General features: G+C 32.8%; 4 long non-coding RNA genes across 4 annotated transcripts; all 4 read left to right on the top strand.

Annotated features, from left to right (window-relative positions):
- The first annotated feature begins 32 nt into the window (after positions 1-32).
- Positions 33-2281, top strand: LOC121177298. Its single transcript, XR_005893212.1, has 3 exons — positions 33-89; positions 252-376; positions 2225-2281. It is a non-coding gene; the product is annotated as an uncharacterized LOC121177298 (long non-coding RNA).
- A 78-nt stretch (positions 2282-2359) lies between these two features.
- Positions 2360-5822, top strand: LOC121177303. Its single transcript, XR_005893215.1, has 3 exons — positions 2360-2416; positions 2579-2703; positions 5766-5822. It is a non-coding gene; the product is annotated as an uncharacterized LOC121177303 (long non-coding RNA).
- Positions 5823-5900: 78 nt separating this feature from the next.
- On the top strand, positions 5901-12070 carry LOC121177302. Its single transcript, XR_005893214.1, has 3 exons — positions 5901-5957; positions 6120-6244; positions 12014-12070. It is a non-coding gene; the product is annotated as an uncharacterized LOC121177302 (long non-coding RNA).
- A 78-nt stretch (positions 12071-12148) lies between these two features.
- On the top strand, positions 12149-16888 carry LOC121177301. Its single transcript, XR_005893213.1, has 3 exons — positions 12149-12205; positions 12368-12492; positions 16832-16888. It is a non-coding gene; the product is annotated as an uncharacterized LOC121177301 (long non-coding RNA).
- The last annotated feature ends 285 nt before the right edge of the window (positions 16889-17173 follow it).

Below are 17173 nucleotides of genomic sequence, written 5' to 3'. Positions count from 1 at the left end.
GGACCCTCCTGCCGATGGCCGGGCTGGGTGAAAGGAGGAAAAGGAGGAAGATAGAACAGCTGGAAATAGAGGAGAAGAAAAGGAATAAGGTAAGGCAATTTTGATGCCTTACTATACAATGTCATTTTTGACTGCATGTTGATGCGTTACTATACTGATGTTTTTCAACCAATTTTATTCAATTTTTTCAATACAATTCAATTTTATTTATATAGCACCTTCCATGACAAAATATAACTCCCTTTTAACAGGAAAAAACCTTGAGCAGTACCTGGCCTATATGGGGGCCCTCCTGCCTATGGCCGGGTTTGGTGAAAGGAAGAAAACAAGGAAGATAGGACAGCTGGAAATGGAGGAGAGGCGGAGAAAGAATAAGGTAATGCGCTTTTGAAGCCTCACTATACAATGCCGTTTTGGACTGCATTTTGATGCCTGACTAAAGATTAATCTTTGAAGCCTTCATATTTTAGTATGGCCTCAAAATGTCATAAAAAACGACATAGTATAGTATGGCGTTTTTTCGGGCAAAAAAAGTCATACTTTAGTATGACCTCAAAATGTCATAAAAAACGACATAGTATAGTATGGCGTTTTTTTCGGGCAAAAAAAGTCATACTTTAGTATGACCTCAAAATGTCATAAAAAACGACATAGTATAGTATGGCGTTTTTTCGGGCAAAAAAAGTCATACTTTAGTATGACCTCAAAATGTCATAAAAAACGACATAGTATAGTAAGGCGTCAAAATCGGCCAAAAAAAGTCATACTTTAGTATGACCTCAAAATGTCATAAAAAACGACATAGTATAGTATGGCGTTTTTTTCGGGCAAAAAAAGTCATACTTTAGTATGACCTCAAAATGTCATAAAAAACGACATAGTATAGTATGGCGTTTTTTTCGGGCAAAAAAAGTCAAAATTTTTTTCGGCTTCAAAATGTCATAAAAAACGACATAGTATAGTAAGGCGTAAAAATCGGCCAAAAAAAGTCATACTTTATTATGACCTCAAAATGTCATAAAAAACGACATAGTATAGTATGGCATTTTTTTCGGGCAAAAAAAGTCAAAATTTTTTTCGGCCTCAAAATGTCATAAAAAAACGACATAGTATAGTATGGCGTTTTTTTCGGCCAGAAAAATTCGAAATGTTTTTCGGCCTCAAAATGTCATAAAAAACGACATAGTATAGTATGGCGTTTTTTTCTGGAAAAAAAGTCAAAAATTTTTTCGGCCTCAAAATGTCATAAAAAACGACATAGTATAGTATGGCGTTTTTTTCGGGCAAAAAAAGTCAAAAATTTTTTCGGCCTCAAAATGTCAAAAAACGACATAGTATAGTATGCCGTTTTTTTCGGGCAAAAAAAGTCAAAATTTTTTTCGGCCTCAAAATGTCATAAAAAACGACATAGTATAGTAAGGCGTCAAAATCGGCCAAAAAAAGTCATACTTTAGTATGACCTCAAAATGTCATAAAAAACGACATAGTATAGTATGGCGTTTTTTTCGGGCAAAAAAAGTCAAAATTTTTTTCGGCCTCAAAATGTCATAAAAAACGACATAGTATAGTATGCCGTTTTTTTCGGCCAAAAAAAGTAAAAAAAATTTTCGGCCTCAAAATGTCATAAAAAACGACATAGTATAGTATGACGTTTTTTTCGGGCAAAAAAAGTCAAAATTTTTTTCGGCCTCAAAATGTCATAAAAAACGACATAGTATACTATGGCATTTTTTTCGGGCAAAAAAAGTCAAAATTTTTTTCGGCCTCAAAATGTCATAAAAAACGACATAGTATAGTATGGCGTTTTTTTCGGGCAAAAAAAGTCATACTTTAGTATGACCTCAAAATGTCATAAAAAACGACATAGTATAGTATGGCGTTTTTTTCGGGCAAAAAAAGTCAAAAATTTTTTCGGCCTCAAAATGTCATAAAAAACGACATAGTATAGTAAGGCGTCAAAATCTGACAAAAAAAGTCATACTTTAGTATGACCTCAAAATGTCATAAAAAACGACATAGTATAGTATGGCGTTTTTTTCGGGCAAAAAAAGTCATACTTTAGTATGACCTCAAAATGTCATAAAAAACGACATACCGTTATAATGTCTTGTGTTTTACTTGATTTTGATTTTTTACAATACTATGACATTTTTCACCCAATTTTTTTCAATTCAGTTCAATTTTATTTATATAGTTCCTTCCACAATCAAAATTGTCTTTACAGAGACCCAGAGCCTGACACCAGAGCAAGCACTTAAGGCGACAGTGGCAAGAAAACACTCCCTTTTAACAGGAAGAAACCTTGAGCAGAACGTGGCTCATATGGGGGACCCTCCTGCCGATGGCCGGGCTGGGTGAAAGGAGGAAAAGGAGGAAGATAGAACAGCTGGAAATAGAGGAGAAGAAAAGGAATAAGGTAAGGCAATTTTGATGCCTTACTATACAATGTCATTTTTGACTGCATGTTGATGCGTTACTATACTGATGTTTTTCAACCAATTTTATTCAATTTTTTCAATACAATTCAATTTTATTTATATAGCACCTTCCATGACAAAATATAACTCCCTTTTAACAGGAAAAAACCTTGAGCAGTACCTGGCCTATATGGGGGCCCTCCTGCCTATGGCCGGGTTTGGTGAAAGGAAGAAAACAAGGAAGATAGGACAGCTGGAAATGGAGGAGAGGCGGAGAAAGAATAAGGTAATGCGCTTTTGAAGCCTCACTATACAATGCCGTTTTGGACTGCATTTTGATGCCTGACTAAAGATTAATCTTTGAAGCCTTCATATTTTAGTATGGCCTCAAAATGTCATAAAAAACGACATAGTATAGTATGGCGTTTTTTCGGGCAAAAAAAGTCATACTTTAGTATGACCTCAAAATGTCATAAAAAACGACATAGTATAGTAAGGCGTCAAAATCGGCCAAAAAAAGTCATACTTTAGTATGACCTCAAAATGTCATAAAAAACGACATAGTATAGTATGGCGTTTTTTTCGGGCAAAAAAAGTCATACTTTAGTATGACCTCAAAATGTCATAAAAAACGACATAGTATAGTATGGCGTTTTTTTCGGGCAAAAAAAGTCAAAATTTTTTTCGGCTTCAAAATGTCATAAAAAACGACATAGTATAGTAAGGCGTAAAAATCGGCCAAAAAAAGTCATACTTTATTATGACCTCAAAATGTCATAAAAAACGACATAGTATAGTATGGCATTTTTTTCAGGCAAAAAAAGTCAAAATTTTTTTCGGCCTCAAAATGTCATAAAAAACGACATAGTATAGTATGGCGTTTTTTTCGGCCAAAAAAATTCGAAATGTTTTTCGGCCTCAAAATGTCATAAAAAACGACATAGTATAGTATGGCGTTTTTTTCGGGAAAAAAAGTCAAAATTTTTTTCGGCCTCAAAATGTCATAAAAAACGACATAGTATAGTATGGCGTTTTTTTCGGGCAAAAAAAGTCAAGATTTTTTTCGGCCTCAAAATGTCATAAAAAACGACATAGTATAGTATGCCGTTTTTTTCGGCCAAAAAAATTCGAAATGTTTTTCGGCCTCAAAATGTCATAAAAAACGACATAGTATAGTATGGCGTTTTTTTTCGGGAAAAAAAGTCAAAATTTTTTTCGGCCTCAAAATGTCATAAAAAACGACATAGTATAGTATGGCGTTTTTTTCGGGCAAAAAAAGTCAAAATTTTTTTCGGCCTCAAAATGTCATAAAAAACGACATAGTATAGTATGCCGTTTTTTTCGGCCAAAAAAAGTAAAAAAAATTTTCGGCCTCAAAATGTCATAAAAAACGACATAGTATAGTATGACGTTTTTTTCGGGCAAAAAAAGTCAAAATTTTTTTCGGCCTCAAAATGTCATAAAAAACGACATAGTATACTATGGCATTTTTTTCGGGCAAAAAAAGTCAAAATTTTTTTCGGCCTCAAAATGTCATAAAAAACGACATAGTATAGTATGGCGTTTTTTTCGGGCAAAAAAAGTCATACTTTAGTATGACCTCAAAATGTCATAAAAAACGACATAGTATAGTATGGCGTTTTTTTCGGGCAAAAAAAGTCAAAAATTTTTTCGGCCTCAAAATGTCATAAAAAACGACATAGTATAGTAAGGCGTCAAAATCTGACAAAAAAAGTCATACTTTAGTATGACCTCAAAATGTCATAAAAAACGACATAGTATAGTATGGCGTTTTTTTCGGGCAAAAAAAGTCAAAATTTTTTTCGGCCTCAAAATGTCATAAAAAACGACATAGTATAGTAAGGCGTCAAAATCTGACAAAAAAAAGTCATACTTTAGTATGACCTTAAAATGTCATAAAAAACGACATAGTATAGTATGGCGTTTTTTTTCGGGCAAAAAAAGTCATACTTTAGTATGACCTCAAAATGTCATAAAAAACGACATAGTATAGTATGGCGTTTTTTTCGGCCAAAAAAAGTCATACTTTAGTATGACCTCAAAATGTCATAAAAAACGACATAGTATAGTAAGGCGTCAAAATCGGCCAAAAAAAGTCATACTTTAGTATGACCTCAAAATGTCATAAAAAACGACATAGTATAGTATGGCGTTTTTTTCGGGCAAAAAAAGTCATTCTTTAGTATGACCTCAAAATGTCATAAAAAATGATATAGTATAGTATGGCGTTTTTTTCGGGCAAAAAAAGTCAAAATTTTTTTCGGCTTCAAAATGTCATAAAAAACGACATAGTATAGTAAGGCGTTAAAATCGGCCAAAAAAAGTCATACTTTAGTATGACCTCAAAATGTCATAAAAAACGACATAGTATAGTATGGCGTTTTTTTCGGGCAAAAAAAGTCAAAATTTTTTTCGGCCTCAAAATGTCATACAAAACGACATAGTATAGTATGGCGTTTTTTTCGGGCAAAAAAAGTCAAAAATTTTTTCGGCCTCAAAATGTCAAAAAACGACATAGTATAGTATGCCGTTTTTTTCGGGCAAAAAAAGTCAAAATTTTTTTCGGCCTCAAAATGTCATAAAAAACGACATAGTATAGTAAGGCGTCAAAATCGGCCAAAAAAAGTCATACTTTAGTATGACCTCAAAATGTCATAAAAAACGACATAGTATAGTATGGCGTTTTTTTCGGGCAAAAAAAGTCAAAATTTTTGCGGCCTCAAAATGTCATAAAAAACGACATAGTATACTATGGCGTTTTTTTCGGGCAAAAAAAGTCAAAAATTTTTTCGGCCTCAAAATGTCAAAAAACGACATAGTATAGTATGGCGTTTTTTTCGGGCAAAAAAAGTCAAAATTTTTTTCGGCCTCAAAATGTCATAAAAAACGACATAGTATAGTAAGGCGTCAAAATCGGCCAAAAAAAGTCATACTTTAGTATGACCTCAAAATGTCATAAAAAACGACATAGTATAGTATGGCGTTTTTTTCGGGCAAAAAAAGTCAAAATTTTTTCGGCCTCAAAATGTCATAAAAAACGACATAGTATAGTATGGCGTTTTTTTCGGCCAAAAAAAGTCAAAATTTTTTTCGGCCTCAAAATGTCATAAAAAACGACATAGTATAGTAAGGCGTCAAAATCGGCCAAAAAAAGTCATACTTTAGTATGACCTCAAAATGTCATAAAAAACGACATACCGTTATACTGTCTTGTGTTTTACTTGATTTTGATTTTTTACAATACTATGACATTTTTCACCCAATTTTTTTCAATTCAGTTCAATTTTATTTATATAGTTCCTTCCACAATCAAAATTGTCTTTACAGAGACCCAGAGCCTGACACCAGAGCAAGCACTTAAGGCGACAGTGGCAAGAAAACACTCCCTTTTAACAGGAAGAAACCTTGAGCAGAACGTGGCTCATATGGGGGACCCTCCTGCCGATGGCCGGGCTGGGTGAAAGGAGGAAAAGGAGGAAGATAGAACAGCTGGAAATAGAGGAGAAGAAAAGGAATAAGGTAAGGCAATTTTGATGCCTTACTATACAATGTCATTTTTGACTGCATGTTGATGCGTTACTATACTGATGTTTTTCAACCAATTTTATTCAATTTTTTCAATACAATTCAAATTTATTTATATAGCACCTTCCATGACAAAATATAACTCCCTTTTAACAGGAAAAAACCTTGAGCAGTACCTGGCCTATATGGGGGCCCTCCTGCCTATGGCCGGGTTTGGTGAAAGGAAGAAAACAAGGAAGATAGGACAGCTGGAAATGGAGGAGAGGCGGAGAAAGAATAAGGTAATGCGCTTTTGAAGCCTCACTATACAATGCCGTTTTGGACTGCATTTTGATGCCTGACTAAAGATTAATCTTTGAAGCCTTCATATTTTAGTATGACCTCAAAATGTCATAAAAAACGACATAGTATAGTATGGCGTTTTTTTCGGCCAAAAAAAGTCTTACTTTAGTATGACCTCAAAATGTCATAAAAAACGACATAGTATAGTAAGGCGTCAAAATCGGCCAAAAAAAGTCATACTTTAGTATGACCTCAAAATGTCATAAAAAACGACATAGTATAGTATGGCGTTTTTTTCGGGCAAAAAAAGTCATACTTTAGTATGACCTCAAAATGTCATAAAAAATGATATAGTATAGTATGGCGTTTTTTTCGGGCAAAAAAAGTCATACTTTAGTATGACCTCAAAATGTCATAAAAAATGACATAGTATAGTATGGCGTTTTTTTCGGCCAAAAAAAGTCTTACTTTAGTATGACCTCAAAATGTCATAAAAAACGACATAGTATAGTAAGGCGTCAAAATCGGCCAAAAAAAGTCATACTTTAGTATGACCTCAAAATGTCATAAAAAACGACATAGTATAGTATGGCGTTAAAATCGGCCAAAAAAAGTCATACTTTAGTATGACCTCAAAATGTCATAAAAAACGACATAGTATAGTATGGCGTTTTTTTCGGGCAAAAAAAGTCAAAATTTTTTTCGACCTCAAAATGTCATAAAAAACGACATAGTATAGTATGGCGTTTTTTTCGGGCAAAAAAAGTCAAAAATTTTTTCGGCCTCAAAATGTCAAAAAACGACATAGTATAGTATGCCTTTTTTTTCGGGCAAAAAAAGTCAAAATTTTTTTCGGCCTCAAAATGTCATAAAAAACGACATAGTATAGTTCAAAATCGGCCAAAAAAAGTCATACTTTAGTATGACCTCAAAATGTCATAAAAAACGACATAGTATAGTATGGCGTTTTTTTCGGGCAAAAAAAGTCAAAATTTTTTCGGCCTCAAAATGTCATAAAAAACGACATAGTATAGTATGGCGTTTTTTTCGGGCAAAAAAAAGTCATACTTTAGTATGACCTCAAAACGACATAGTATAGTATGGCGTTTTTTTTCGGCCAAAAAAAGTCATACTTTAGTATGACCTCAAAATGTCATAAAAAACGACATAGTATAGTAAGGCGTCAAAATCGGCCAAAAAAAGTCATACTTTAGTATGACCTCAAAATGTCATAAAAAACGACATAGTATAGTATGGCGTTTTTTTCGGGCAAAAAAAGTCATACTTTAGTATGACCTCAAAATGTCATAAAAAATGACATAGTATAGTATGGCGTTTTTTTCGGGCAAAAAAAGTCAAAATTTTTTTCGGCTTCAAAATGTCATAAAAAACGACATAGTATAGTAAGGCGTCAAAATCGGACAAAAAAAGTCATACTTTAGTATGACCCCAAAACGTCATAAAAAACGACATAGTATAGTAAGGCGTAAAAATCGGCCAAAAAAGTCATACTTTATTATGACCTCAAAATGTCATAAAAAACGACATAGTATAGTATGGCATTTTTTTCGGGCAAAAAAATTAAAAAATTTTTTCGGCCTCAAAATGTCATAAAAAACGACATAGTATAGTATGGCATCAAAATCGACCAAAAAAAGTCATACTTTAGTATGACCTCAAAATGTCATAAAAAACGACATAGTATAGTATGGCGTTTTTTCCGGCCAAAAAAAGTCATACTTTAGTATGACCTCAAAATGTCATAAAAAACGACATAGTATAGTAAGGCGTCAAAATCGGCCAAAAAAAGTCATACTTTAGTATGACCTCAAAATGTCATAAAAAACAACATAGTATAGTATGGCGTTTTTTTTCGGGCAAAAAAAGTCATACTTTAGTATGACCTCAAAATGTCATAAAAAATGATATAGTATAGTATGGCGTTTTTTTCGGGCAAAAAATGTCAAAATTTTTTTCGGCTTCAAAATGTCATAAAAAACGACATAGTATAGTAAGGCGTTAAAATCGGCCAAAAAAAGTCATACTTTAGTATGACCTCAAAATGTCATAAAAAACGACATAGTATAGTATGGCGTTTTTTTCGGGCAAAAAAAGTCATACTTTAGTATGACCTCAAAATGTCATAAAAAACGACATAGTATAGTATGGCGTTTTTTTCGGGCAAAAAAAGTCAAAATTTTTTTCGGCCTCAAAATGTCATAAAAAACGACATAGTATAGTATGGCGTTTTTTTTCGGGCAAAAAAAGTCAAAATTTTTTTCGGCCTCAAAATGTCATAAAAAACGACATAGTATAGTATGGCGTTTTTTTCGGGCAAAAAAAGTCAAAATTTTTTTCGGCCTCAAAATGTCATAAAAAACGACATAGTATAGTATGGCGTTTTTTTCGGGCAAAAAAAGTCATACTTTAGTATGACCTCAAAATGTCATAAAAAACGACATAGTATAGTATGGCGTTTTTTTCGGGCAAAAAAAGTCAAAATTTTTTTCGGCCTCAAAATGTCATAAAAAACGACATAGTATAGTATGGCGTTTTTTTCGGGCAAAAAAAGTCAAAATTTTTTTCGGCCTCAAAATGTCATAAAAAACGACATAGTATAGTATGGCGTTTTTTTCGGGCAAAAAAAGTCATACTTTAGTATGACCTCAAAATGTCATAAAAAACGACATAGTATAGTATGGCGTTTTTTTCGGGCAAAAAAAGTCAAAATTTTTTTCGGCCTCAAAATGTCATAAAAAACGACATAGTATAGTAAGGCGTCAAAATCTGACAAAAAAAGTCATACTTTAGTATGACCTCAAAATGTCATAAAAAACGACATAGTATAGTATGGCGTTTTTTTCGGGCAAAAAAAGTCATACTTTAGTATGACCTCAAAATGTCATAAAAAACGACATAGTATAGTATGGCGTTTTTTTCGGCCAAAAAAAGTCATACTTTAGTATGACCTCAAAATGTCATAAAAAACGACATAGTATAGTAAGGCGTCAAAATCGGCCAAAAAAAGTCATACTTTAGTATGACCTCAAAATGTCATAAAAAACGACATAGTATAGTATGGCGTTTTTTTCGGGCAAAAAAAGTCATACTTTAGTATGACCTCAAAATGTCATAAAAAATGATATAGTATAGTATGGCGTTTTTTTCGGGCAAAAAAAGTCAAAATTTTTTTCGGCTTCAAAATGTCATAAAAAACGACATAGTATAGTAAGGCGTTAAAATCGGCCAAAAAAAGTCATACTTTAGTATGACCTCAAAATGTCATAAAAAACGACATAGTATAGTATGGCGTTTTTTTCGGGCAAAAAAAGTCAAAATTTTTTTCGACCTCAAAATGTCATAAAAAACGACATAGTATAGTATGGCGTTTTTTTCGGGCAAAAAAAGTCAAAAATTTTTTCGGCCTCAAAATGTCAAAAAACGACATAGTATAGTATGCCGTTTTTTTCGGGCAAAAAAAGTCAAAATTTTTTTCGGCCTCAAAATGTCATAAAAAACGACATAGTATAGTAAGGCGTCAAAATCGGCCAAAAAAAGTCATACTTTAGTATGACCTCAAAATGTCATAAAAAACGACATAGTATAGTATGGCGTTTTTTTCGGGCAAAAAAAGTCAAAATTTTTTCGGCCTCAAAATGTCATAAAAAACGACATAGTATAGTATGGCGTTTTTTTTCGGGCAAAAAAAGTCATACTTTAGTATGACCTCAAAACGACATAGTATAGTATGGCGTTTTTTTCGGCCAAAAAAAGTCATACTTTAGTATGACCTCAAAATGTCATAAAAAACGACATAGTATAGTAAGGCGTCAAAATCGGCCAAAAAAAGTCATACTTTAGTATGACCTCAAAATGTCATAAAAAACGACATAGTATAGTATGGCGTTTTTTTCGGGCAAAAAAAGTCATACTTTAGTATGACCTCAAAATGTCATAAAAAACGACATAGTATAGTATGGCGTTTTTTTCGGGCAAAAAAAGTCAAAAATTTTTTCGGCCTCAAAATGTCATAAAAAACGACATAGTATAGTAAGGCGTCAAAATCTGACAAAAAAAGTCATACTTTAGTATGACCTCAAAATGTCATAAAAAACGACATAGTATAGTATGGCGTTTTTTTCGGGCAAAAAAAGTCATACTTTAGTATGACCTCAAAATGTCATAAAAAACGACATAGTATAGTATGGCGTTTTTTTCGGGCAAAAAAAAGTCAAAATTTTTTTCGGCCTCAAAATGTCATAAAAAACGACATAGTATAGTAAGGCGTCAAAATCTGACAAAAAAAGTCATACTTTAGTATGACCTTAAAATGTCATAAAAAACGACATAGTATAGTATGGCGTTTTTTTTCGGGCAAAAAAAGTCATACTTTAGTATGACCTCAAAATGTCATAAAAAACGACATAGTATAGTATGGCGTTTTTTTCGGCCAAAAAAAGTCATACTTTAGTATGACCTCAAAATGTCATAAAAAACGACATAGTATAGTAAGGCGTCAAAATCGGCCAAAAAAAGTCATACTTTAGTATGACCTCAAAATGTCATAAAAAACGACATAGTATAGTATGGCGTTTTTTTCGGGCAAAAAAAGTCATTCTTTAGTATGACCTCAAAATGTCATAAAAAATGATATAGTATAGTATGGCGTTTTTTTCGGGCAAAAAAAGTCAAAATTTTTTTCGGCTTCAAAATGTCATAAAAAACGACATAGTATAGTAAGGCGTTAAAATCGGCCAAAAAAAGTCATACTTTAGTATGACCTCAAAATGTCATAAAAAACGACATAGTATAGTATGGCGTTTTTTTCGGGCAAAAAAAGTCAAAATTTTTTTCGGCCTCAAAATGTCATACAAAACGACATAGTATAGTATGGCGTTTTTTTCGGGCAAAAAAAGTCAAAAATTTTTTCGGCCTCAAAATGTCAAAAAACGACATAGTATAGTATGCCGTTTTTTTCGGGCAAAAAAAGTCAAAATTTTTTTCGGCCTCAAAATGTCATAAAAAACGACATAGTATAGTAAGGCGTCAAAATCGGCCAAAAAAAGTCATACTTTAGTATGACCTCAAAATGTCATAAAAAACGACATAGTATAGTATGGCGTTTTTTTCGGGCAAAAAAAGTCAAAATTTTTGCGGCCTCAAAATGTCATAAAAAACGACATAGTATACTATGGCGTTTTTTTCGGGCAAAAAAAGTCAAAAATTTTTTCGGCCTCAAAATGTCAAAAAACGACATAGTATAGTATGGCGTTTTTTTCGGGCAAAAAAAGTCAAAATTTTTTTCGGCCTCAAAATGTCATAAAAAACGACATAGTATAGTAAGGCGTCAAAATCGGCCAAAAAAAGTCATACTTTAGTATGACCTCAAAATGTCATAAAAAACGACATAGTATAGTATGGCGTTTTTTTTCGGGCAAAAAAAGTCAAAATTTTTTCGGCCTCAAAATGTCATAAAAAACGACATAGTATAGTATGGCGTTTTTTTCGGCCAAAAAAAGTCAAAATTTTTTTCGGCCTCAAAATGTCATAAAAAACGACATAGTATAGTAAGGCGTCAAAATCGGCCAAAAAAAGTCATACTTTAGTATGACCTCAAAATGTCATAAAAAACGACATACCTCTATACTGTCTTGTGTTTTACTTGATTTTGATTTTTTACAATACTATGACATTTTTCACCCAATTTTTTTCAATTCAGTTCAATTTTATTTATATAGTTCCTTCCACAATCAAAATTGTCTTTACAGAGACCCAGAGCCTGACACCAGAGCAAGCACTTAAGGCGACAGTGGCAAGAAAACACTCCCTTTTAACAGGAAGAAACCTTGAGCAGAACGTGGCTCATATGGGGGACCCTCCTGCCGATGGCCGGGCTGGGTGAAAGGAGGAAAAGGAGGAAGATAGAACAGCTGGAAATAGAGGAGAAGAAAAGGAATAAGGTAAGGCAATTTTGATGCCTTACTATACAATGTCATTTTTGACTGCATGTTGATGCGTTACTATACTGATGTTTTTCAACCAATTTTATTCAATTTTTTCAATACAATTCAAATTTATTTATATAGCACCTTCCATGACAAAATATAACTCCCTTTTAACAGGAAAAAACCTTGAGCAGTACCTGGCCTATATGGGGGCCCTCCTGCCTATGGCCGGGTTTGGTGAAAGGAAGAAAACAAGGAAGATAGGACAGCTGGAAATGGAGGAGAGGCGGAGAAAGAATAAGGTAATGCGCTTTTGAAGCCTCACTATACAATGCCGTTTTGGACTGCATTTTGATGCCTGACTAAAGATTAATCTTTGAAGCCTTCATATTTTAGTATGACCTCAAAATGTCATAAAAAACGACATAGTATAGTATGGCGTTTTTTTCGGCCAAAAAAAGTCTTACTTTAGTATGACCTCAAAATGTCATAAAAAACGACATAGTATAGTAAGGCGTCAAAATCGGCCAAAAAAAGTCATACTTTAGTATGACCTCAAAATGTCATAAAAAACGACATAGTATAGTATGGCGTTTTTTTCGGGCAAAAAAAGTCATACTTTAGTATGACCTCAAAATGTCATAAAAAATGATATAGTATAGTATGGCGTTTTTTTCGGGCAAAAAAAGTCATACTTTAGTATGACCTCAAAATGTCATAAAAAACGACATAGTATAGTATGGCGTTTTTTTCGGCCAAAAAAAGTCTTACTTTAGTATGACCTCAAAATGTCATAAAAAACGACATAGTATAGTAAGGCGTCAAAATCGGCCAAAAAAAGTCATACTTTAGTATGACCTCAAAATGTCATAAAAAACGACATAGTATAGTATGGCGTTTTTTTTCGGGCAAAAAAAGTCATACTTTAGTATGACCTCAAAATGTCATAAAAAATGATATAGTATAGTATGGCGTTTTTTTCGGGCAAAAAAAGTCAAAATTTTTTTCGGCTTCAAAATGTCATAAAAAACGACATAGTATAGTAAGGCGTTAAAATCGGCCAAAAAAAGTCATACTTTAGTATGACCTCAAAATGTCATAAAAAACGACATAGTATAGTATGGCGTTTTTTTCGGGCAAAAAAAGTCAAAATTTTTTTCGACCTCAAAATGTCATAAAAAACGACATAGTATAGTATGGCGTTTTTTTCGGGCAAAAAAAGTCAAAAATTTTTTCGGCCTCAAAATGTCAAAAAACGACATAGTATAGTATGCCTTTTTTTTCGGGCAAAAAAAGTCAAAATTTTTTTCGGCCTCAAAATGTCATAAAAAACGACATAGTATAGTAAGGCGTCAAAATCGGCCAAAAAAAGTCATACTTTAGTATGACCTCAAAATGTCATAAAAAACGACATAGTATAGTATGGCGTTTTTTTCGGGCAAAAAAAGTCAAAATTTTTTCGGCCTCAAAATGTCATAAAAAACGACATAGTATAGTATGGCGTTTTTTTCGGGCAAAAAAAGTCATACTTTAGTATGACCTCAAAACGACATAGTATAGTATGGCGTTTTTTTTCGGCCAAAAAAAGTCATACTTTAGTATGACCTCAAAATGTCATAAAAAACGACATAGTATAGTAAGGCGTCAAAATCGGCCAAAAAAAGTCATACTTTAGTATGACCTCAAAATGTCATAAAAAACGACATAGTATAGTATGGCATTTTTTTCGGGCAAAAAAATTAAAAAAATTTTTCGGCCTCAAAATGTCATAAAAAACGACATAGTATAGTATGGCGTCAAAATCGACCAAAAAAAGTCATACTTTAGTATGACCTCAAAATGTCATAAAAAACGACATAGTATAGTAAGGCGTTAAAATCGGCCAAAAAAAGTCATACTTTAGTATGACCTCAAAATGTCATAAAAAACGACATAGTATAGTATGGCATTTTTTTCGGGCAAAAAAAGTCAACATTTTTTTCGGCCTCAAAATGTCATAAAAAACGACATAGTATAGTAAGGCGTTAAAATCGGCCAAAAAAAGTCATACTTTAGTATGACCTCAAAATGTCATAAAAAACGACATAGTATAGTATGGCGTTTTTTTCGGCCAAAAAAAGTCAAAATTTTTTTCGGCCTCAAAATGTCATAAAAAACGACATAGTATAGTATGGCGTTTTTTTCGGGCAAAAAAAGTAAAAAATTTTTTCGGCCTCAAAATGTCATAAAAAACGACATAGTATAGTATGGCGTTTTTTTCGGGCAAAAAAAGTCAAAAATTTTTTCGGCCTCAAAATGTCAAAAAACGACATAGTATAGTATGGCGTTTTTTTCGGGCAAAAAAAGTCAAAAATTTTTTCGGCCTCAAAATGTCATAAAAAACGACACAGTATAGTAAGGCGTCAAAATCGGCCAAAAAAAGTCATACCTTAGTATGACCTCAAAATGTCATAAAAAACGACATAGTATAGTATGGCGTTTTTTTCGGGCAAAAAAAGTCAAAATTTTTTTCGGCCTCAAAATGTCATAAAAAACGACATCGTATAGTATGGCGTTTTTTCGGGCAAAAAAAGTCAAAAAATTTTTCGGCCTCAAAATGTCAAAAAAACGACATAGTATAGTAAGGCGTCAAAATCGGACAAAAAAAGTCATACTTTAGTATGACCTCAAAATGTCATAAAAAACGACATAGTATAGTATGGCGTTTTTTTCGGGCAAAAAAAGTCATACTTTAGTATGACCTCAAAACGTCATAAAAAACGACATAGTATAGTAAGGCGTAAAAATCGGCCAAAAAAGTCATACTTTATTATGACCTCAAAATGTCATAAAAAACGACATAGTATAGTATGGCATTTTTTTCGGGCAAAAAAATTAAAAAATTTTTTCGGCCTCAAAATGTCATAAAAAAACGACATAGTATAGTATGGCGTCAAAATCGACCAAAAAAAGTCATACTTTAGTATGACCTCAAAATGTCATAAAAAACGACATAGTATAGTATGGCGTTTTTTTCGGCCAAAAAAAGTCATACTTTAGTATGACCTCAAAATGTCATAAAAAACGACATAGTATAGTAAGGCGTCAAAATCGGCCAAAAAAAGTCATACTTTAGTATGACCTCAAAATGTCATAAAAAACGACATAGTATAGTATGGCGTTTTTTTCGGGCAAAAAAAGTCATACTTTAGTATGACCTCAAAATGTCATAAAAAATGATATAGTATAGTATGGCGTTTTTTTCGGGCAAAAAAAGTCAAAATTTTTTTCGGCCTCAAAATGTCATAAAAAACGACATAGTATAGTAAGGCGTTAAAATCGGCCAAAAAAAGTCATACTTTAGTATGACCTCAAAATGTCATAAAAAACGACATAGTATAGTATGGCGTTTTTTTCGGGCAAAAAAAGTCATACTTTAGTATGACCTCAAAATGTCATAAAAAACGACATAGTATAGTATGGCATTTTTTTCGGGCAAAAAAAGTCAACATTTTTTTCGGCCTCAAAATGTCATAAAAAACGACATAGTATAGTAAGGCGTTAAAATCGGCCAAAAAAAGTCATACTTTAGTATGACCTCAAAATGTCATAAAAAACGACATAGTATAGTATGGCGTTTTTTTCGGCCAAAAAAAGTCAAAATTTTTTTCGGCCTCAAAATGTCATAAAAAACGACATAGTATAGTATGGCGTTTTTTTCGGGCAAAAAAAGTAAAAAATTTTTTCGGCCTCAAAATGTCATAAAAAACGACATAGTATAGTATGGCGTTTTTTTCGGGCAAAAAAAGTCAAAAATTTTTTCGGCCTCAAAATGTCAAAAAACGACATAGTATAGTATGGCGTTTTTTTCGGGCAAAAAAAGTCAAAATTTTTTTCGGCCTCAAAATGTCATAAAAAACGACACAGTATAGTAAGGCGTCAAAATCGGCCAAAAAAAGTCATACCTTAGTATGACCTCAAAATGTCATAAAAAACGACATAGTATAGTATGGCGTTTTTTTCGGGCAAAAAAAGTCAAAATTTTTTTCGGCCTCAAAATGTCATAAAAAACGACATCGTATAGTATGGCGTTTTTTCGGGCAAAAAAAGTCAAAAAATTTTTCGGCCTCAAAATGTCAAAAAAACGACATAGTATAGTATGGCGTTTTTTTCGGGCAAAAAAAGTCAAAATTTTTTTCGGCCTCAAAATGTCATAAGAAACGACATAGTATAGTAAGGCGTCAAAATCGGCCAAAAAAAGTCATACCTTAGTATGACCTCAAAATGTCATAAAAAACGACATAGTATAGTATGGCGTTTTTTTCGGGCAAAAAAAGTCAAAAAAATTTTCGGGCTCAAAATGTTATAAAAAACGACATAGTATAGTATGGCGTTTTTTTCGGGCAAAACAATTCAAAAAATTTTTCGGCCTCAAAATGTCATAAAAAACGACATAGTATAGTATGGCGTTTTTTTCGGCCAAAAAAAGTCATACTTTAGTATGACCTCAAAATGTCATAAAAAACGACATACCGCTATACTGTCTTGTGTTTTACTTGATTTTGATTTTTTACAATACTATGACATTTTTCACCCAATTTTTTTCAATTCAGTTCAATTTTATTTATATAGTTCCTTCCACAATCAAAATTGTCTTTACAGAGACCCAGAGCCTGACACCAGAGCAAGCACTTAAGGCGACAGTGGCAAGAAAACACTCCCTTTTAACAGGAAGAAACCTTGAGCAGAACGTGGCTCATATGGGGGACCCTCCTGCCGATGGCCGGGCTGGGTGAAAGGAGGAAAAGGAGGAAGATAGAACAGCTGGAAATAGAGGAGAAGAAAAGGAATAAGGTAAGGCAATTTTGATGCCTTACTATACAATGTCATTTTTGACTGCATGTTGATGTTTTTCAACCAATTTTATTCAATTTTTTCAATACAATTCAAATTTATTTATATAGCACCTTCCATGACAAAATATAACTCCCTTTTAACAGGAAA

Source organism: Toxotes jaculatrix, chromosome 23 (genome assembly GCF_017976425.1).
Source record: "Toxotes jaculatrix isolate fToxJac2 chromosome 23, fToxJac2.pri, whole genome shotgun sequence".
Classification (NCBI taxonomy): domain Eukaryota; kingdom Metazoa; phylum Chordata; class Actinopteri; family Toxotidae; genus Toxotes; species Toxotes jaculatrix.
This window is presented reverse-complemented; position numbering and strand designations above follow the sequence as displayed.